Source organism: Vipera ursinii, assembly GCF_947247035.1.
Source record: "Vipera ursinii genome assembly, chromosome: 2".
Taxonomy (NCBI): domain Eukaryota; kingdom Metazoa; phylum Chordata; class Lepidosauria; order Squamata; family Viperidae; genus Vipera; species Vipera ursinii.
Window position 1 is genome coordinate 15,122,164 of NC_139513.1, and position 23,405 is coordinate 15,145,568.

The following is a 23,405-nucleotide window of genomic DNA, read 5'->3' on the forward strand; positions in this document are numbered from 1 at the left end:
TCTCTACAGCATCGGACTTTCCTTTCACCATTAGATACATCCACAGCTGAGTGTCCTTTCGTCTTTGGCCCAGTCGCTTCATTCTTTCTGGCACTACTAGTACTAGCCCTCTGCTCTTCCCCAGTAGGATATTGGACGCCTTCAGACCTGAGGGGCTCATCTTCCAGTGTCATGTCTTTTTGCCTTTTGGTACTGTCCATGGGGTTTTCATGGCAAAGATACTGGAGTGGGTTACCATTTCCTTCTCCAGTGGATCACATTTTGTCAGACCTGTCTGTCTTCGGTGGCCCTGCACGGCATAGCTGATATATAATTTTATGGCCCCTTCATGGATTACTGCCTTGTCATGGTGAAGGGGCTTGCGTAATTCAATGAACCTATATCAATGGAAAGATAATTTAGTCAAGAATGTAATGCAATACCTTTTACGAAGGATTTGCAATTAGAATTGGAGTTATAAAGAAGAAAAGTGAAACACGTAGAAAAAATGAAATACATAAAAATTATCACTATGTCAGTTAATACTTAGTTGTGTAACATTACAGCCTTACAACGTCTTCCCATGGACTGAACCAAGTCCTTTAGTTCTGCAGCTGTTATAATGTGAAACCAAGATTGAATGATTGCTTCTATTAACTGGGTTTTATTGCTGGGTCGCTTCTGACTAACAGGTTTCTTTAGTTGGCTCCACAGATTTTCAACTGGGTTAAGATCTGGGCTATTCCCAGGCCATTCCAGCAGTGGAATATGATTATCTTGAAACCACCTTTGCACACAGCAGCAACATGATATGGAGCTGAATCCTGTTGAAATATAAATGCTTCATTGTCATAATTATTATTATTATTATTATTAATAATAATAATAATAATAATAATAATAATAATAATAATAATAAGAAGAAGAAGAAGAAGAAGAAGAAGAAGAAGAAGAAGTTGGAAGGGACCTCGGAGGTCATCTAGTCCAACCCTCTGCTCAGGCAGGAAACCCTATACCATTTCAGACAAGTGGCTGGCCAGTCTCTTCTTAAAAACTTCCAGTGTTGGAGCATTCACCACTTCTGGAGGCAGGTTGTTGGAAAAGATCATGTGCGGAAGGCTTCAGTTTGGGCTCAAGTATTTCATTAATGTATTTTGGGCCATTTGTATTCCCATTAATCACACAAATTCTGCCCACACCTTTTGATGTCATACAACCCCAGATCATAACACTGACTGGGGGTTTCATGGTACATGTAATGCAGTCAGGTTGCAAATCATCTCCGATTCTTCTCCTTACGTATTTTATGCCATCAGTATCAAACAGGGAGATCTTGGTCTCATCACTCCAAATAACTCTGTCCAGGTAACTTGAGTTTTAGCCCAATTTAGTCTTTTAAACCTTTGTTTGAGAGATAAAAGTGGCTTTTTTTGTGAAGTTCTAGATTTTAGACCAAATTCCTGCAGTCTGTGCCAAACAGTCCTTGCACTCAACTTCACATTGCATTGCGCCATTTCATCTTGTGTACACCCAGGTGATTTTATTCTGTCAAATAGGCACAGTCTCTTAATTCTTCTATCATCACTTGCTCTTGTGCACCTTTTCCTACCTTTGCCAGTGTGGTTTTGTAGTGACTGAGTCTCCTTATACCTCTTCAGAAACGTAGAAATGCCACCTTTGGTTAAGTTTTCACCAATTTTTCTTCTAATTTGTTTATAACTGTAGCCTTGTTCACTTCATAATACTATTTTACATCACTTTCTGGGCATCCAGTCAACTCTTTGCACCATTACTTTAATTTTATTACGTTTCATAAACTCACTAAATGAAAGAACACAAAAAACCACAAGCAACGTGATAGAAATCACATAACTTTTCATAGAATACAGATAATTGAACAATCTTTGTTGCATTACATTCTTGATTAAATTATCTTTCCATTGATATATAATTTTATGGTACTACTCCCAAAAGAAGTGGTGTTTTTAGCCATCAAACCTCAAATGTACACTTTTCCCAAAAGGTTTCCACAATTTTGGCCACTACTCTATAAAGCATATAAAGAATGGATGCAGGAATGGGTTATGTCTAGTTGAATTAAAAGAAAGACTAGGGATGACATGATAGCAGTGTTCCAATATTTGAGGGTCAGCCACAAAGAGGAGAGGCTCACCCAATTTTGCAAAGCACCTGAAGACAAGACAAGAAGCAATGGCTAGAAATTTATCAAGGACAGGACCAACCTAGAGCTAAGGAGGAATTTCTTGACAGTTAGACAGAATAAATGGATGCTCCATCCCTGGATTTTGTTAAGAAGAGTTTGGACGACCTGTTTTCTGAAATGGTATAGGGTTCCCTCCCTGAGCAGGGATTGGACTAGAAGACCTCTTAGGTCCCTTCCAACTCTATTGAGCACCTGTTACTCGTCCCAGCTTCTGCCAACCTAGCAGTTCGAAAGCACGTAAAAATGCAAGTAGAAAAATAGGGACCACTATGGTGGGAAGGTAACAGCATTCCGTGCGTCTTTGGCGTGTAATCATGCCGGCCACATGACCACGGAGACGTCCTTGGACAAGTGCTGGCTCTTCGACTTTTAAATGGAGATGAGCACCGGCCCCTACAGTTGGAAACGACTAGCACACATATGCGGGGGAACCTTTACTTTTACCTTATCTCTAAAGTTAGCTCAAAAGCTTTGATTTTAACCATTTTGGGACATTTTTCCAGGCTGGAAAGACATAGATATTCTCCATATAGACATTTGTAAGTGTGTGTCTGTATTTTTCTTTGTATGCGTAAATCTGCAATTATAAAATCTATAACCAGCACTTCCAGATATATTTGATAATAACCCTTTGCATTGCTAAGAATTTGTGATTGATCCAAGTCAACAAAAGAATTTCTTGATTGAACAGATATCTGAATTTGGATGTCTGTAGTCTTCCATGTGTCAAATGAATCATAATTAATGTATGAGGTTATTTAGTATTGTGGCATGTTTGCTTTTTCATTGTAATGTATTTTTTCCCCACATCTCTAACCATTTAATTACACTTTTCTTTGAATCTTATAGACAAAGAGGATGGCAATAAAAGGACTCTGGACAGCTAATAATAACAAGCAACATTGAAAAAGAAAAGCAAAGCAAGCCAGAAATCAAATATTTTCCATTTCCTTCAGAAAACCACAAAATTCTCCTCCTCCTGCAGCAGCTGAGGAGAGGGAAAATAAAGAAAGATTTCACACTAGAATAAGTAAGTTATTGAGAACTCAAGGATACTTTACATGAAAAGTCATTGAAGATTATTTTTCATTCAGTAAAAGAGGGAAATATCTGGAAGTCAGTTGGAGGAAAAGGTCAGTAGGAAAGTCTCACAGAGCAGAGAGTAATGCAGGCCTCGCCCTGTGAGGAAGAAAACGGCTTGAACAAAGGCACCACTAAACTAGGGATTGTCCATATGTTTAACCACCTCAAAAATATCAGCTTGGAAAAGCTCCGTAGTTGTGTCTATTGTTGGAAAAGCACAGATAGCAAATCATAGATTAAGCATGATAGCATCCACACTGGACAAAAACGTTAACAATTATCCACATGCGTTGAAAGCTTTAGTCACAACAGCTGGTACATGGAAAGACCCACATAAGAGAGTAACCAGAGGACTCAACACAGGATAAGAAACCCTTTGAATGTTATCTTTGTGGGAAACTTTCAGTAAGAATTCCAGTCTGGAGATACATCAGTGGATTAACTCCAGGGATAAACTGTATGAGTGTCAAAATTGTGGGAAAAGAAATTGCCACATGATGAGAAACCAGACGACACACACAGGAGAGAATCCCTTTGAATGTCCTGATTGTGGGGAAAGTTTCAGTCAGATTTTCAACCTACTGTTATACCATAGGATTCACACAGGAGAGAAACCCTTTGAATGTCCTGATTGTGGGAAAAGTTTCAGTGAGAATTCCAGTCTTGTGAAACACCAGAGGACTCACACAGGAGAGAAACCCTTTGAATGTCCTGATTGTGGGAAACGTTTCAGTCAGATTTTCAACCTAGCATTACACCATAGGATTCATACAGGAGAGAAAGCCTTTGAATATCCTGATTGTGGGAAATGTTTTAGTGAGAAATCCAAGCTGGTGATACATCAGAGGAGTCCCACGGGAGAGAAACCATACCAGTGTCTGGATTGTGGGAGAAATTTCAGTAGCAATTCCTCCCTAGTGAGACACCAGAGGACTCACACAGGAGAGAAACCCTTTGAATGTTCTGATTGTGGGAAAACTTTCAGTCAGAATTCCAACCTTGAGAAACACCAGAGAACTCACACAGGAGAGAAACCTTTTGAATGTCCTGATTGTGGGAAGTGGTTCAGTCAGAATTTCAACCTCGTGATACACCAGAGGACGCACACTGGAGAGAAACCCTTTGAATGTCCTGATTGTGGGAAAAGTTTCAGTCATAATTGCAACCTTGTGAACCACCAGAGGACTCACACAGGAGAGAAACCCTTTAAATGTCCTGATTGTGGGAAACGTTTCAGTCAGATTTTCAACCTAGCATTACACCATAGGATTCATACAGGAGAGAAAGCCTTTGAATATCCTGATTGTGGGAAATGTTTTAGTGAGAAATCCAAGCTGGTGATACATCAGAGGAGTCCCATGGGAGAGAAACCATACCAGTGTCTGGAGTGTGGGAGAAATTTCAGTAGCAATTCCTCCCTAGTGAGACACCAGAGGACTCACACAGGAGAGAAACCCTTTGAATGTTCTGATTGTGGGAAAACTTTCAGTCAGAATTCCAACCTTGAGAAACACCAGAGAACTCACACAGGAGAGAAACCTTTTGAATGTCCTGATTGTGGGAAGTGGTTCAGTCAGAATTTCAACCTCGTGATACACCAGAGGACGCACACTGGAGAGAAACCCTTTGAATGTCCTGATTGTGGGAAAAGTTTCAGTCATAATTGCAACCTTGTGAACCACCAGAGGACTCACACAGGAGAGAAACCCTTTAAATGTCCTGATTGTGGGAAATGTTTCAGTGAGAATTCCAACCTAGTGATACACCAGAGAATTCATTCAGGAGAGAAACAGTTTGAATGTCCTGTTTGTGGGAAAAGTTTCAGTCGGAATTCCAGCCTTGTGAATCACCAGAGGATTCACACAGGAGAGAAACCCTTTGAATGTCCTGATTGTGGGAAAAGTTTCAGTCACAATTTCAACCTATTGATACACCAGAGGATTCACACAGGAGAGAAACCCTTTGAATGTCCTGATTGTGGGAAAAGTTTCAGTCAGAATTCCAGCCTTGTGAAACACCAGAGGACTCACACAGGAGAGAAACCCTTTGAATGTCCTGATTGTGGGAAAAGTTTCAGTCACAATTACAACCTAGTGATACACCAGAGGATTCACACAGGAGAGAAACCCTTTGAATGTCCTGATTGTGGGAAAGGTTTCAGTAAGAATTCCAGCCTTGTGAAACACCAGAAGACTCACAAAGGGGAGAAACCCTTTGAATGTCTTGATTGTGGGAAAAGTTTCAGTCGGAATTCTAGCCTTGTGATACACCAGAGGACTCACAGAGGAGAGAAACCCTTTGAATGTCCTGATTATGGAAAAAGTTCCAGTTAGAATTTCCAGCTCATGAGACACCAGAGGACTGACACAGGGGAGTAATCTTTGAAATGTCCAATCTGTGGACGTTGCTTCAGTTATAAATCATCCTTTATTGCTCACAAGGAAATCCACAGGAGGCAAAAGTTGAATAATTTAGAAAAGGCTTGAATATATCAACTTGGAAATCTATTCGGCAAAATAAGAAGGCTAGAGACACATTCAAGGGATTTGACTCACCCTATCAGAAGGAGTATTACATCAGTAAACACTTGTTTGGATATGGTTAAAAGAATAGAGAACTCTGAACATAAAGGAGCGCTATAACAAGAGGCCTAAGAGATTTAAGTAATATGGTATGTTTTACAATATATGAAATGTAAAAATATTGGGATGATGTAACTTTTATAAATATAAGTTAAATATAAGCTGATCAGAAAGGATATTATACCCAGATGTTATAAGATAGATGAGAAGCACAGTATTTTTTTATAATACATGAAATATGAAAATATTGGGATGGTGCAACTAAATGGAAAAATTTGGATAGCTAGATGATTAACATTGAGAAAACCATGACTGATAAGAACGGATTGAATAAAAGGGGAAATTAAGCTTAAACAAAAATCAGGAAAATAGGATGCATGGTAAACTAATGAGATGATGGTTATAAGAATAATATAAGCTGATAAAAAATGTTACACATAGATGTTATCATACTTTGTATAAATGTGAAAAAATGTCTAATCATTTATATCAGGGGTCTTCAAACTTGGCCCTTTTATGACTTGTGTACTTCAACTCCCAGAATTCCTCAGCCAGTATGCCTGGCTTAGGAATTCTGGGAGTTGAAGTACACAAGTCATAAAAGGGCCAAGTTTGCAGACCCCTGATTTATATATTGAAAATATTAGGAATTATATTTGTTTAAGGTTGAAGAATGAAAATACATGCGAGAAAGGAAGATAAAATAATAATATACTAATTATGGAATTATCAAACAATAATTATTGATTGTTAATTATTATTGCTTTTTTCTTTTTTCTTTCTCATATATATATAAAACAAGACAACATGCTGTACACCAGGCACTAGAGATTGTTATTGTTAAAAACCAATAAAAATGTTTTTTAAAAAAGAAAAGGCTTGAAATTCATTTGTGATCTCCCATTGAGACATTGACTATTTGAATTGTCTGAATCTTTTTACTCAAACATGTCTCGGGATGAGACTTGTAGGTGGAGAGAAAAGGAAAATGGAAAAAGACTACCAATTTCTGGTTATCAGCAGCAGTTGCTGGATATTTCCTTTTGTAGAAGTAGTGGAATTTCTCAAAAAGGCTTCTGGATGGTAGTTTTGGATATTGATTATGTAATTCCCACATGTGGAGTTTCAGTCTACTGTGTTGGTTTCCTTCAGATTTTGAGGCTCAGAATTCCTCAGCCAGCATACAAGTAGTCCTCAGGATACAACTGTCATGGCCTGCCAATTACGGTTGCATGCTGCAACGGCTGTTAAGTGAGACTGCTTTCCTTAAGAACCCTGATCTCCCTGATGCAGCAATTAATGAAATGTGCGAGTCACTAAGGGGAACGCTGGCTACCTCAGGGTTGGGGAAATTTCTTGGAGGCCTAGCGCAAGGCCATGCTTGCCTGCCTCTGGCATCCCTAGGCCTCCACACTCCGAGACACCCTGTGCTCTGTTTCCCAACCTTTGTATCTCCACAGGGTTCCCACAGGCTTTTTTCCGCACTCTCACTAGGGTCCTGCAGTCCTTAGGCCTGACTTCCACCCACCAGGCCTCACAACCTTCTCTTTACCTTTTGAAAATCTCTGAACCTCATGTTGGGGAAGGAGGGGGGGCATGCATCCCTGGCCCTTGGGACTGTGTCCTGGAAGCAACTGTTATTTTCAGTGGGCCCTGGCTTTGTCCCTGGGTCATGGGGTGGACTTGTGGAAGCGGCTGCCATTTGGCCAAACTGTCAGGCAGAAGAGAGACAAACCTCTCTGTTTTGCTACCTAACATGAGGGGGGAAAATGTACAATTGAAAAGGTTTCATTGTTGATAAGGGGAAAAAATGGGTATTGACATTAGGACAGCGAGATGGGCAGTGATTAAGTTTAATAATAAATGAATTTAATAATAAAAAGATAATGTAAAGCTCATTACCCAATTATTGCTCAGTGGTAGATACAGTGGGTTTCTAACATATACAATTATTAACTTGTAATCTGTCTCTTGTGCAATCAGCATCTCTTAACTAATCTGTTTTACTTGGCTTCCCTTCCCTCCTCATTTATAAATTTAAAATTTCAGTTTCAATCATACATGAGTCCTGTCACTCTCTGTCTCTGACAATGTGAGCTGCAGGTAGGCTTCTGCTTCTTAATTTATTGTTGCATTGCTATTCACCCTAGTCCTAAATTCTATAAAAATACGACAATTCATTAGGCACAAATATTAGAATGGCTAAACTGGATTTGTTTTGATTGGCATCCTTCTCAGATTCAGGGATGGTCTTCTACATCAAAGGTCCCCAATCTTTTGGACCCCAGGGACCGATTCTGTGGAGAGAGGTTTTTCTGTGGACCAGAGGGAGTGTGGTTTTGTGTGCTGCCTGCATCCCTTGAATGGAGCTTCACTTGTTTATGCGGCCTGGTTTCTAGCATGCTGCAGACCAGTGCCGGTCCACGGACCAGGGACCCCTGTTCTACATCACTGCCAGTCTGAGAGAGGGAAATTAGGACTTTTCAAACCAGACAACTAAGCTATGGTTTCCCTCTAAAGCAGCTATTTGTTGTGCCAGTGGGTTTGTAGCCTTTGAAAATTAAAGAATCACAGAGGATCTCTCTCATTTCCCTAATGATTCTCCAAATTCTGAACCAGATTTGACAGACATGGAAGTTGAGGTCCCCATGGATGGTGACAATGAGTATGACAATGGAAGGTTGTCAAAGAAAGATGCAATCTAGAAGTAAGGATAATTTTTTTGTCAGTGAGTGCAATTAATCAATGTAATAGCTGTCCTCCTGGCGTTGTGGATGCTCCATCATTGGAGGTTTTCCAGAATAGACCGGACAGTCATTTGACTGGGGTTATATAAGGCTCCTGCTTTGAGCAGCGGGTTGGATTAGAAGACCCCTGATGCTATGATTCTATGAGTTTAGAGGCAGCTTAGAAAGTAGCTGAAAAGAGCAACCCCATAAACTTGCTTCTGGTAAGAGTCCCTTTTTAAAAAATAAATAAATGGAAAATTAAGATAGAATACACACTCCAAAGGGAAAAAAAATAAAATAGCAAAACAAGGATAGCCAAAACATTTTTAAAAACCCTGTATTTAAAAAAACACACAGATTTACATATACTAAATCAGTTGAATGTTGATAAGTATATTGTAACAATATTAGTTTCCTACCCTTCCAAAGCAGGCCCAAAATTTGTGAACTTTTACCTCTAGTTAGAATCAATTTGTCCATCTGTCTACTGTCCTTCTACTGTCTATCTGTCCACATACTGCTGGAGTCTAGCTTGTAGGATTTTAAGCATAACTTTACTAGCATGTGAAATGAGTGCAATGGTGTGCTAGTTTTAAAATTCTTTGGCACTGCCTTTCTTTGGAATTGGAATGTAAACTGATCTTTTCCAATCCTGTGGCCACTGTTGGGTTTTCCAAATTTGCTGGCAAATTGAGTGTAGCACTTTTACTGCATCGTCTTTTAAGATTTTGAATAGCTCAGCTGGAATACTGTCACCTCCACTAGCTTTGTTGTTGCTCAGCTTTTCTAAGGCCCGCTTCACCTCACATTCTAGGATGTCTGGCTCGAGGTCAGTGACCACCTCATTGTGATTATCAGGGACGTTAAGCTCATTCTTCTATAGTTCTTCTGTGTAATTTTGCCACCTCTTCATAATCTCTTCTGCCTCTGTTAGGTCCCTGCCATTTTGGTCCTTTATCATGCCCATTTCTGCATTAAATGTTCCCTTTATCTCTCCAATTTTCTTGAAGAGATCTCTGGTCCTCCCTGTTCTATTGTTTTCTTCTATTTCTTTGCACTGTTCATTTAAGAAGGCATTCTTATCTCTTCTAGCTATTCTCTGGAATTCTGCATTCAATTGGGCGTATCTTTCTTTTTCTCCCTTGCCTTTTGCTTCCCTCCTTTCCTCAGCTATTTGCAAAGCTTCCTCAGACAGCCATTTTGCTTTCTTGCATTTCTTTTGCTTTGGGATGGTTTTGGTTGCTACCTGTTCTACAATGTTGCGAGCCTCTGTCCATAGTTCTTCAGGCACTCTGTCAATCAGATCTAATTCCTTAAATCTATTTGTCACCTCTACTGTATCTTCAACAGGAATATGATTTAATTCATACCTGAGTGGCCTAATGCTTTTCCCTACTTTCTTCAGTTTAAGCCTAAACGTTGCAACGAGAAGCTCATGGTCTGAGCCACAGTCAGCTCCTGGTCTTGTTTTTACTGACTGTATAGAGCTTCTCCATCTTTGGCTGCAGAGCATATAGTCAATCTGATTTCTGTGTTAACCGTCTGGTGATGTCCATGTGTAGAGCCGTCTCTTGGGTTCTTGGAAAAGAGTGTTTGCTATGACCATCGTATTCTCTTCACAAAATTCTATCAGCCGGTGCCCTGCTTCATTTTATTTATTTATTTATTTATTTTATTATATTTGTATACCGCCCTTCTCCCGAAGGACTCAGGGCGGTGAACAGGGCACATATAAAATGCAAATTACAAAAGTTAAAAGAGAATTAAATAAGAGCCCGAGCTAAAAACAATAAATAATAGTATAAAAAACCCACAGTAAAAACCCCAACATATCCCCCATCAAGCCAGGCCGGCTTGTTCAAATAAATAGGTCTTAAGATCGCGTCGGAAGGCCACAAGGCCAAACACAAGGCCAAACTTGCCTGTTATTCTGGTTATCTTTTGGCTTCCTACTTTAGTATTCCAATCCCCCATGATGATAAGGACATCATTTTTGGGTGTTAGTTCTATAAGGTGCTGTAGGGCTTCATAGAACCGGTCAATTTCATCCTCTTCAGCACTGGTGGTTGGGGCATAGACTTGGACTACTGTGATATTGAATGATTTGCCTTGGATTTGAACTGAGATCATTCTGTCATTTTGAGTATTGTATCCCAGTATTGCTTTTCCTATTCTTTTATTGACTATGAAGGCTACTCCATTTCTTCTGAGGGATTCTTTCCCGCAGTAGTATACCTGATGGTCATCTGAATTAAATTAAATTAAATTAAATTCATTCTGTCCATTTTAGTTCGCTGATACCTAAGATGTTGATGTTCAGTCTTGTCATCTCTTGTTTGACCACGTCCAGCTTTCCTTGATTCATGGATCTTACATTCCAGGTTCCTATGGAGAAAAAATCTTTACAGCATCGGACTTTCCTTTCACCACCAGACACATCCACAGCTGAGCGTCTTTCGGCTTTGGCCCAGTCCCTTCATTCTTTCTGGCGCTACTAGTACTAGCCCTCTGCTCTTCCCCAGAAGCATATTGGACGCCTTCCGACCTGAGGGGCTCATCTTCCAGCGTCATATCGTTTTGCCTTTTGGTACTGTCCATAGGGTTTTCATGGCAAAGATACTGGAGTGGGTTGCCATTTCCTTCTCCAGTGGATCACGTTTTGTCAGAACTCTCTGCTATGACCTTTCCGTCTTGGGTGGCCCTGCACGGCATAGCTCATAGCTTCATTGAATTATGCAAGCCTCTTTGCCACGACAAGGCAGTAATCCATGAAGGGAAATAAAATATACCTTGCGGTTATTTTATTCCAGATTCCTCCATGCAACAGAGCTCAGATCCATCCAATAGATGAAATGGCCACTCTCCCCACCCAAAACCTACGAGATGTACATTAAAAACAGCACTGCAGGGTGTTCCGCTAAAAAGGTTAGCTTGGTGATCAGTGGGCCATGTGCTTTGGTGCGATAGTCTATTCTTCCTTTTCATTTTCTTTTAAAAAATGTATTTTAGAAATATTTCTTCTACCATATATTGGCAGACTTAGCCTTAGTCTTAGCCCCGTATTTTCTGGACCCTGCTGCATATTTTCCCCTCTCTGTGACCTAATGATTTCTGTGATTTCTGTGCAAGAAAATTTACAAAAGTTCATGGCATTTAACATTTAGCAGATATACACTGTCCTCCCTCAGGAATGATCTTGGCATGCTGGGTGTCCATGGACGCAGCCCTGGCCAGCAGAGGTGGCCTCCCCTGGAGGATCTGGCCTGAAGGGGCTGCCATAGCCTAAATCCTTGGGAGCCACAGGAAATCGGTCATACAGATTTGGGATGTAGAGAGGATTTGATCACCACTCAGAATCACCCTTTAAAAAGCTTATTCTGTAATTCTGAAAAAAAAACCGTCATGAACTTTTAAGGCTCAGCACACAGCTTGATAGCTTTTAATCAGGGGAAAAAATCTTGCAAATGGCTTAGGTAGAGATAAGCTTGTTTTTTATGCCATCTATCCGTGGTCAAATAGGCAACCTCTGTGTTTAGATAGCTGAAAATGCAGCCGGCCGCATCTGTGTTTGAGTTTAAAGGAGTTAAAACCAACGAGTATTGCATTGCTAGAAAGGATGGGAAGAGATGAGAAGCGCAGAGGAACCTCCTCTTCTTCATCACTCATCGGAGGAAGTTGGTGTGCAAAGTGGCTTTTGTGCTCTTCCCAGTATCGAAGCAGCAGCTGGAAGGTGAGTGGAGGGCAGGTCGGAGGAGAAGCCGTCAGCAAGCGGGGCTGTTTGGTTTCCTCCACGGCCTCCAAGCAGAGAAGCAACTAGGCCAGGGGTAGGCAACCTCGGCTCTTTTATGACTCATGGACTTCAACTCCCAGAATTCCTGAGCCAGCTTGGCTGGCTCAGGAATTCTGGGAGTTGAAGTCCATGAGTTGAAGTCCATGAGTCATAAAAGAGCCGAGGTTGCCTACCCCTGAACTAGGCTGAAGCAGGTCAGCTGCTGCTGCATTTTCCTTCCCTCCCCAACTTTTCAGTCCGCTGGTGCTGCAGGCTGTTAAACTGGGGGCTGCAATTTTTCTGCTGGTGGGAAGATTTAAAAAGTCTCCTTCAAGCGAAGGTTGATTCTTTGCGAATGGCTTCCTTCTCCAGACGTCGTGAGTGCTGCATCACTGGAGGTTTTTAAGAGGAGATCGGACAGCCATTTGTCAGGAATGGTAATAGGGTCTCCTGCCTGAGCAGGGGATAATAATAATAATAATAATAATAATAATAATAATAATAATAATAATAATAATAATAATAATAATAATAATGATAATAATAATGATAATAATGATAATAATAATAATAATAATAATGATAATAATAATAATAATAAGAAGAAGAAGAAGAAGAAGAAGAAGAAGAAGAAGAAGACGAAGAAGAAGAAGAAGAAGACGAAGAAGAAGAAGAAGAAGAAGAAGAAGAAGTTGGAAGGGACCTTGGAGGTCATCTAGTCCAACCCCCTGCTAAGGCAGGAAACCCTATACCATTTCAGACAAATGGATCTCCAGTCTCTTCTTAAAAACTTCCAGTGTTGGAGCATTCACCACTTCTGGAGGCAGGTTGTTCCACTGGTTAGTTGTTCTAACTGTCAGGAAGTTTCTCCTTAGTTCCAGGTTGCTTCTCTCCTTGACTAGTTTCCATCCATTGCTTCTTGTCCTGCTTTCAGGTGCTTTGGAGAATAGCTTGGCTCCCTCTTCTTTGTGGTAGCCCCTGAGATAATGGAACACTGCTATCATGTCACCTCTCACCCTTCTCTTCATTAAACTACACATACCCAATTCTAGCAACCGTTCCTTATATGTTTTAGCCTCCAGTCCCCTAATCATCTTTGTTGCTCTTCTCTGTACTCTTTCTAGAGTCTCAACATCTATTTTACATCGTGGTGACCAAAACTGGATGCAGTATTCCAGGTGTGGCCTTACCAAGGCATTGTAAAGTGGTATTAGTACTTCACGTGATCTTGATTCTATCCCTCTGTTAATGCAGCCTAGCACTGGGTTGGACTAGAAGACCTCCAAGGTCCCTTCCAAGTCTGTAATTCTATTATTCTTTCTGTTTTAATAATAATAATATTCTTGGCAACAAGTGCCACTGATTTTTATGGGATTTTTTTTTACTTCCATGTCTTCCCAATGAACATGGTGGTTCCTACTGGGGACCCATCTATGTATTAACTAGGTTCAACTGTTCTCAACCCAGAACTTTTTAAAAATAGCTACTGAAGAGCTTTTGGGAAGTTCAGTTTGTATAAGTAGTCATCGCTTATCACTTGTTCCCTGAGCCTTCAAAGTTACAATGGCATTGTAAGAGCAGACTTATGCCTGGTAAAACAAATGAGTGGTCATTGTAGCACCTGTTCAGTGACCTGAACCTCAGCAGTTCCTGTCGTTATGAAAGTGCAGGAAAAGGAAATGCACCAATTTGGTTCCTGCCAACCGTTGCACATTTATGATGGTTGCAGTATCTCACACTCATGATCCCCGTTGGAAAAGTTTCAGTCAGATGTCCAACCTGGTGAAACACCGGAGGATTCACACAGGAGAGAAACCCTTTGACTGTCTTGTCTGTGGGAAAAGTTTCAGTCGCAATTCCAACCTGGTGGTACACCAGAGGATTCACACAGGAGAGAAACCCTTTGAATGTCCTGATTGTGGCCAAAGTTTCAGTTACATGTGGGAGAAACTTTTCAAATGTCCAGTCTGTGGACGTTACTTGACTCATAAATCATCCCTTATTGCACATGAGGAAACCCACATGAGGCAAAAGTTGAAGAGTTTAGAAAAGGCTTGAATTTCATTTGTGATCTCCCATTGAAAATGTGTAAGTGTAGGTGAGAAATTGACTGTTTGAATTCTGGCCTGATTCTTTCTAGTGAAACATGTCTCAGAATTAGACTTGTAGGTGGAGAGAAAAGAAAATTGGAAAAAGGCTAACTACCAGTTTCTTGTTCTCAGGAGCAGTTACTCAATATTTCCTTTTGCATAAGTAGTGGAATTCCTCAAAAAGGCTTCTGGGTGGTCATTTTGAATATTTATTATGTAATTCCCACATGTGGAGTTTCAGTCTTCTGCCTTGCTTTCCTCCAGATTTTGAGGCCCAGAATTCCTCAACCAGCATACAAGTAGTCCTCAAGATACAACTGTCATGGCCTGCCAATTACGGTTGCATGCTGCAACGGCCGTTAAGTGAGACTGCTTTCCTTAACTACCCTGATCTCCCTGAGCCTCTATGGCCCTTCCCTCCTCCATAGGGTTCCCCAGTCATTTCCCTCCCCCTCCCCCTAGGGTCACCACAGGCCTCTCCTTCCCCCAGGATCCACTTTATCCTGATTAACAAGTCTCACACCCTCCTCCTCCTTACCTTTTCTGATCCTCATGTTGGGAAAGGAGGGGAGGGCATGCATTCCTGGGCCTCATGACTGCGTCCTGGAAGCGCCCATCATTTTCAGTGGGTCCTGGATTCATCTGTGGGCCATGCGGTGGATTTGTGGAAGCAGCTGCCATTTTATCATACTGTCTGCACTGTCTCACAGAAGAGTGACAAACCTTCCTGTTTTGCCACCTTAACCTGAGGGGAAAGGTGTACAGTAGAAAATGTTTCATTTTTAAAAATGTGTTATGTTGGAATTATCAGTAGCTTTTGACAAGGAAAAAATGGGTATTTTCAGTGTTGCTATGAACATTATGGCAAGGCAAGTGATTCAGAGTTGCCTGAAACTGTGAGATGGGCAGTGATTAAGTTTAATAATAAAGGAATTTAATACTAAATAAATATTAAGTCATTTCCCAACTCTTGCTCAGTGATGAGGATTCCACACATACAGTGGGTTTCTAACACACTACAATTGTTAACTTGTAATCAGTCTCTTGTGCATTCTGCACCTCTGTAACTAATCTGTAACTAATACTCAGCTTCCCTTCCCTCCTGATTATAAATTTAAAATTCAGTTTCAATCGTACATCAGTCGAGCCATTTTCTGCCTCTGATGGTTTGAGCTGCAGCTAGGCCTCTGCCTCTTAATTTATTGTTGCATTGCTATCTGCCCCAGTCCTATCAAAGTACGGCACTCCTTTAGGCATGGTTAAAAAATTCGAGTGGTTAAAATGAATCTGTTTTGATTGACAATCCTTTCGGATTCAGGGATGGTCTTCTCCATTCCTGCCATTCTGAGAGAAGGAAATTATGACATTTGAAACTGGAAAACAAAGCTAGGATTTCCCTCATATTTTTACCACTTCTAAAGCAGCCTTCAGTTGTGCAATATCATTGCTCCCTTGGATCCCATTGGGGTTGTAGCCTTTGAAAACCATAATGATCTGTCTGACTTCCCTGATGATTCTCTGAATGTCAAAGGGAGCACTGTGGAGACCTGAGAATCAAAAGCAGCATTAAAATCCACAGCAAGTCAAGGCAGCAATCAAAATCTTATTAGCTACTCTGGAAAACCAGAAGTTTTCTTCCCCAGCAAGTCAAAGACAAGAAAGAGAAAGGCGGGAAAAGGGTTTTGAGCTGGAAAAAATTGACTATATGGAAGAAATATATTGAAATATCAAAGGAAATCATTTCCTAGTTCAGAAAAAGAGGGAAATATCCGGAAGTCAGTGGGAAGGAAAAGGTCACCTGGACAATCACATAAGGCAGACCTTTTTGGAATAGAACAGAATAGAGCTGGGAGGTTTGTATTTAAATTGTGGTTTATATTACACTATATCTAGAAATGTAAACTAGAAATAAAATACGTACATGGGGTGAAACAGCAAACACCAATACACAGCAATTACAGTGATCAAACGGACGAGAGAGAAAGACTCCAGCAGAAAAATTTCCCTTTTATATTCAGACTCTTAAAGGGATACACACACCTGCTGAGTCATTCCTAGTATTTCATCATCCATGTTACATTACATCTTTACATAAAGCTGTTTAGCCTTTAAATCAGGATCCTGACACAACAAGAAGTGATGGTACCGCTTTACACCGTGCTGGTGATTCCACACTTAGGATACTGCCCCCCATTCTGGTCCCATGGTATGGTATAGATGTTGAGACCCTTCAAAACGTGCAGAGAAGAAAGATGATAAATGGTCTGGATGCTAAATGGCAATCTATTGAGAGAGCTAGTTATACTTAGGCCATGGAAGAAAAGGATTGGGGGGTGCATCATGGCTGTCTTCCACTACTTGAGGGGCTGTCACAAAGAAGAGGAGGTTGAATTATATTGTACAAAAGGCAGAAGAAGAACTAATGCATGGAAGGTTGTCAAAGAAAGATCCAACCTAGAAATTAGGAGAAAATTTCTGTCAGTGACTGCAATTGATCAAGTGAATAGCTCTCCTCCTGGCATTGTGGATGCTCCATCACTGGAGGTTTTCAAGAATAGACCGGACATTCATTTGACGGGTTATATAAGGCTCCTGCCTTGAGCAGCGGGTTGGACTAGAAGACCACTGAAGTGCCTTACAACTCTATGATTCTATGAGTTTAAAGATATCTTAGAAAATATGTACTGAGTGACCCCATAAACGTCGTTCTGGTAAGGGACCTTTTTTAAAAAAGAAATACTAGGCAAATTACAAACTCGAAAAATTTACAACGAAACAAGGATGTGCAAAACATTTTTAAAAAAGAAATATGCATTAAAAAAGAAAAAAAACAGGTTTACATATAGTAAATCAGTTGAATGTTGATAAGTATATTGTAACAATATTAGTTTCTTACCCTTGCAAAACAGGCCCAAAATTTTTGAATTTCTATCTCTAGTTCGAATCAATTTGACCTTCATTTATCTACTGTGTATAAAGGCAAAGTGCTGAACAGATGAACCAACAGTAAAGTTAAACATCAAAGCCCTCTCTTAACCATCTATTGTATTTAACTACAATGGCTTTTATTTACAATAACTCACCCCAATCTTTCTCTCTGATCCGTACAGGATCAAATATCCTCATTTGATTCTTAATAATAAAACTTTTCCTTAAGATTTTGATTGAGGACTTTCCCAACAATTGTGTCTTATTCACAAAAGTTATAAACCTCTGTTGTCAATCCATTTTACCCAAAAGGTTCAGCCAAAATGGTTTTACAGTTTAATAAAATAAGACCATTCCCCAATCTTCTTAAGAAAGTTCAGTTCATAACGCATGAGTCTGTTTAACACTAAATGTTTGGAATCCACATCCTCTTCAGCCTTCTCCAACCAGCCCACAGTTTCCATCCATGGTCAGGCGGCTTCTGAGAAGTGGCTGTGCTCCCAGTTGCAGCTTCTTAGGAAGAGCTGAGCCCACAAAGTCACATGGGTCCATTTGGGCAGAGCCATCCATTCATCTGTGCTCATAGGATCACGTGAAAAAGAGTTCTATGGTTTTTACATACCAGGACATACTACAGTCATCTGGTCCTTAGCAATTCTTAAAAATAGGTAAATAAACCTCAGAGGAAAAACAAGAATACATATTTGTACGCCATCTTGAGTTCTGAATGAAAAAGGAATCAATAAAATATACCTCGTGCTTATTTTATTACCAGATTCCTCCATGCTGCCTATTTTCCCCTCTCTGTGACCTAATGATTTCTGTGACTTCTGTGCAAAATTTTTTACAGAAGTTCATGGCATTTAACGTTCAGCAGATATACATTGTCCTCCCTCAGGAATGATCCTGGCATGCTGGTTGCCCTTGGATGCAGCCCTGGCCAGCAGAAATTGCCTCCCCTGGAGGATCTGGCCTGATGGGGCTGCCATGGCCTAAATGCTTGGGAGCCACAGGAAATCGGTCATAAAGATTTGGGATGTAGAGAAGTTTTGATCACCACTCAGAATCACCCTTTAAAAAGCTTATTGTGTAATTCTGAAAAACTCATGAACTTTTAGGGCTCAACACACAGCTAAGCTTCACAAGCTGAGCAGCATCACATTTCACTATTTCACTTGGATCAGTTGCAAAGATCGGTTGCTAGAAGTCAAAAACGACTTGATAGCTTTCAAGCAGGGGAAAAAATCTTGCAAACGGCTTAGGTAGAGATGAGACAAGAGTGGGGTTTTTTGTTGTTGCTTTTTTGCCACCTATCCGCGGTCAAATAGGCAACCTCTGTGTTTAGAAAGCTGAAAAATGCAGCAAGCGGCATCTGTGTTTGAGTTTAAAGGAGTTAAAACCATCGAGTATTATATTGCTAGAAAGGATGGGAAGAGATGAGAAGCGCCGAGGAACTTCCTCTTACTGCTCATTCATCGGAGGAAGTTGGTGTGCAAAGTGGCTTTTGTGCTCTTTCCAGGGTCGAAGCAGCAGCTGGGAGGTGAGCGGAGGGCAGGTCGGAGGAGAAGCCGGGAGCGAGCGGGGCTGTTTGGTTTCCTCCACGGTGTCCGAGCAGAGAAGCAACTAGGCTGAAGCAGGTCAGCTGCTGCTGCTGCTGCATTTTCCTTCCCTCCCCAACTTTTCAGTCCGCTGGTGCTGCAGGCTGTTAAACTGGGGGCTGCAATTTTCTGCTGGTGGGAAGATTTAAAAAGTCTCCTTCAAGCGAAGGTTAATTCTTTGGGAATGGCTTCCCTCTCCAGACGTCGTGAGTGCTGCATCACTGGAGGTTTTTAAGAGGAGACCGGACAGCCTTTTGTCAGGAATGGTAATCGTGTCTCCTGCCCGAGCAGGGGATTGGACTAGAAGACCTCCAAGGTCCCTTCCAAGTCTGTAATTCTATTATTCTTTTTGTTTTCTTGGCAACAAGATGGGACTGAAGGTGCCACTGATTTTTATGGGATTTTTTTTTACTGCCATGTCTTGCCAATAAACATGGTGGTTCCTACTGGTGACCCATCCATGTATTAACCAGGTTCAATCGTTCTCAACCCAGCACTTTTTAAAAATAGCTACTGAAGAGCTTTTGGGAAGTTCAGTTTGTATAAATAGTCATCGCTTATCACTTGTTCCCTGAGCCTTCAAAGTTACAATGGCATTGTAAGAGCAGACTTATGCCTGGTAAAACAAATGAGTGGTCATTGTAGCACCTGTTCAGTGACCTGAACCTCAGCAGTTCCTGTCGTTATGAAAGTGCAGGAAAAGGAAATGCACCAATTTGGTTTCTGCCAATGTTGCACATTTATGATGGTTGCAGTATCTCACACTCATGATCCCCTTTTGTGACCTTCCTAATTAGATTCTGACCGGCAAAATCACTGGGGGTCCCGGCAGGAAGTTTCAAGTGACAGTCATGTGAAATTGGCTTTAACAACCCACGTGGATTTGCTTTACAACTGCAGAGGAACAGATGTAAGTTGGCACTCTCATATGACATCATGCTTCATGATCGGGCTGCTTATTGACATAAAAGACCGTTCAGTTGCAGTCAGTAAGTGAGGACTGCTTGAATTGGGATGTCACCAGAGTAGTGGTGGGCAGTATTTTCTCCTCTTATTTGCAGTTGAGGACTTCCATGAGCAAAACTGGTGCTTTAATCTTGCAGAGGCTTTAGGCATCATTTCATCAGTTACAGTAGTGGCCAAAATTGTAGAAACCTTTTTGGAAAGGTCTATATTTGAGGTTTGATGGCTAATAACACCACATTTTTTTTGAGTAGTACCATAAAATTATTTTATTGTTAGTTGCGAATTTGTGTCTGACCCATTGCGACCCTATGGACAATGTTCCTCCAGGCCTTCCTGTCCTCTACTGTCTTCTGGAGTCCATTTAAGCTCACACCTACTGCTTCAGTGACTCCATCCAGCCACCTCATTCTCTGTCGTCCCCTTCTTCTATTTCCCTCAATCTTTCCCAGCATTAGGCTCTTCTCCAGTGAGTCCTTCCTTCTCATTAGGTAGCCAAAGTATTTGAGTTTTAGCTTCAGGATCTGCCCTTCTAAAGACCAGTCAGGGTTGATCTCCTCTAGGACTGACCGGTTTGATCGCCTTGCAGTCCAAGGGACTCGCAGGAGTCTTCTCCAGCACCACAGTTCAAAGGCCTCAATTCTTTGGCGCTCGGCCTTTTTTATGGTCCAACTTTCACTGCCATTACATTGCAACTGGGAAGACCGTAGCCTTGACTATACGCACTTTTGTTGACAGGGTGATATCTCTGCTTTTTAGTGTGCTGTCTAGATTTGCCATGGCTTTCCTCCCAAGGAGCAAACATCTTTTAATTTGTTGGCTACAGTCCCCATCTGCGGTGATCTTGGAGCCCAGGAAAATAAAATCTGTCACTACCCCTATTTTCCCCCCATCTATTTGCAGAAATTGAGAGGACCGGATGCCATGATCTTGGTTTTCTTAATGTTAAGTTTCAAGCCAACTTTTGCACTCTCCTTCTTCACCTGCAACAAGAGGCTCTTTAGTTCTTCTTCACTTTCTGCCATTAGAGTGGTGTCATCTGCATATCTTAGGTTGTTGATATTTTTCCCAGCAATCTTAATTCCAACTTTTGATTCATCTAGTCCTGCCTTTCTCATGATGTGCTCTGCATATAAGTTAAATACAGTATACAGCCTTGCCGAACTCCTTTCCCAATTTTGAATCGATCAGTGGTTCCGTGTCCAGTTCTCACTGTTGCTTCTTGACCCGCATATAGGTTTCTCAAGGGACAAATAAGATGGTCTGGTACTCCCATCTCTTTAAGAACTTGCCACAGTTTGTTGTGATCCACACAATCAAAGGCTTTAGCATAATAAATGAAGCAGAAGTAGATGTTTTTCTGGAACTCCCTAGCTTTTTCCATGATCCAGCGTATGTTGGCAATTTGATCTCTAGTTCCTCTCTGCCTCTTCGAAATCCTGCTTGTACTTCTGGTAGTTCTCGATTCACATACTGCTGGAGTCTAGCTTGTAGGATTTTAAGCATAACTTTACTAGCATGTGAAATGAGTGCAATGGTGCAATAGTTTGAACATTCTTTGGCACTGCCTTTCTTTGGAATTGCAATGTAAACTGATCTTTTCCAATCCTGTGGCCACTGTTGAATTTTCCAAATTTGCTGGCAAATTGAGTGTAGCACTTTTACTGCATTGTCTTTTAAGATTTTGAATAGCTCAGCTGGAATACTGTCACCTCCACTAGCTTTGATGTTGCTCAGCTTTCTTAAGGCCCACTTCACTTCACATTCTAGGATGTCTGGCTCGAGGTCAGTGACCACCTCATCGTGGTTATCAGGGATGTTAAGCTCGTTCTTGTATAGTTCTTCTGTGTAATTTTGCCACCGTGTCTTAATCTCTTCTGCCTCTATTAGGTCCCTGCCGTTTTGGTCCTTTATCATGCCAATTTCTGCATGAAACGTTCCCTTCATCTCCAATTTTCTTGAATAGATCTCTGGTCCTCCTTGTTCTATTGTTTTTTCTATTTCTTTGCACTCTTCATTTAAGAAGGCATTCTTATCTGTTCTAGCTATTCTCTGGAATTCGGCATTCATTTGGGTGTATCTTTCTTTTTCTCCCTTGCCTTTTGCTTCCCTCCTGTCCTCAGCTATTTGCAAAGCTTCCTCAGACAGCCATTTTGCTTTCTTGCATTTCTTTTTCTTTGGGATGGTTTTAGTTGCTACCTCTTGTACAATGTTGCAAACCTCTGTCCATAGTTCTTCAGGCATTCTGTCTATCAGATCTAATTCCTTAAATCTTATTTGTCACCTCTACTGTATATTCATCAGGGATATGATTTAGTTCATACCTGAGTGGCGTAGTGCTTTTCCCTACTTTCTTCAGTTTAAGCCTAAATTTTGCAACGAGAAGCTCATGGTCTGAGCCACAGTCAGCTCCTGGTCTTGTTCTTACTGACTGTATAGTGCTTCTCCATTTTTGGCTGCAGAGCACATATTCAGTCTGATTTCTGTGTTGGCCATCTGGTGATGTCCATGTGTAGAGCCGTCTCTTGGGTTTTTGGAACAGAGTGTTTGCTATGACCATCGTATTTTCTTGACAAAATTCTGTCAGCCTGTGCCCTGCTTCATTTTGTATTCCAAGGCCAAAATTGCCTGTTATTCCGGTTATCTTTTGGCTTCCTACTTTAGCATTCCAATCCCCCATGATGATAAGGACTTTTCTGTTCCAGCCTACTACCGGCCCTGCAGAAATGTCAGGGACAACCCCTTTTCAATAGTCAATAGGCTGAAAGTAAGCCAACCAAATTTATTCACGCAAATGAAACGAAACAGATCCAAAACAGAGGAAAACAAATACTAACCACGACTAAATCAGAAGCTGTTCAAACGATTGCCTTCAGCAACCAGCACCTCCCACACATTCCCCTTTTAAACACAGTTTCAAGGCATGGCCTCTCTTTGCCTCCTCCCGAGGTGCCTCATTGCCCTCCTTTGTTCACTCCTGCTTGTCTGCCTCCTGCTTCGAGCATCCTCGAACAAAGCCAGCTGTGAATCATCTTCGTCCAAGCTTTCAGGCTCACACAGCTAGGTCTGAGGAGGAACAAGATGGGAGGGGCCTGGCTGAGAGATCTGTGATGCCTCAGAACTTTCCTCTGCAGGCTCTCCAATCCCCTCCTCCTCCTCCTCCTCAGAATTGTATGATTCAGCTGCCGTACCCACAGGCTGACACTGAATCACAACAAGAACATCGTTTTTTGGTGTTAATTCTATGAAGTGCTGAAGGCTTCATAGAACTGGTCAATTTCATCCTCTTCAGGACTGGTGGTTGGGGCATAGACTTGGACAACTGTGATATTGAATAGTTTGCCTTGGATACAAACTGAGATCATTCTGTCATTTTGGGGATTGTATCCCAGTATTAGGGACGCGGTGGCTCAGTGGGTTAGGATGCTGAGCTTGTTGATCAGATGGTCGGCAGTTTGGT

At 41.2% G+C, this 23,405-nt stretch overlaps 1 protein-coding gene across 2 annotated transcripts in view; it reads left to right on the plus strand.

The window, feature by feature from the left end:
- Nucleotides 1-12,277: 12,277 nt before the first annotated feature.
- Nucleotides 12,278-23,405, plus strand: part of LOC310635350 (uncharacterized protein) — an 80,374-nt gene continuing 69,246 nt past the window's right edge. Inside the window, exon 1 of one of the 2 annotated variants that reach the window (XM_083354193.1) lies at nucleotides 12,278-12,327. The gene's annotated coding sequence lies outside the window, so the exon portion shown is untranslated. Of the gene's footprint in view, nucleotides 12,328-18,868; nucleotides 18,925-23,405 lie in introns of those variants that run through there. The other variant, XM_083354194.1, reaches the window with a different exon arrangement.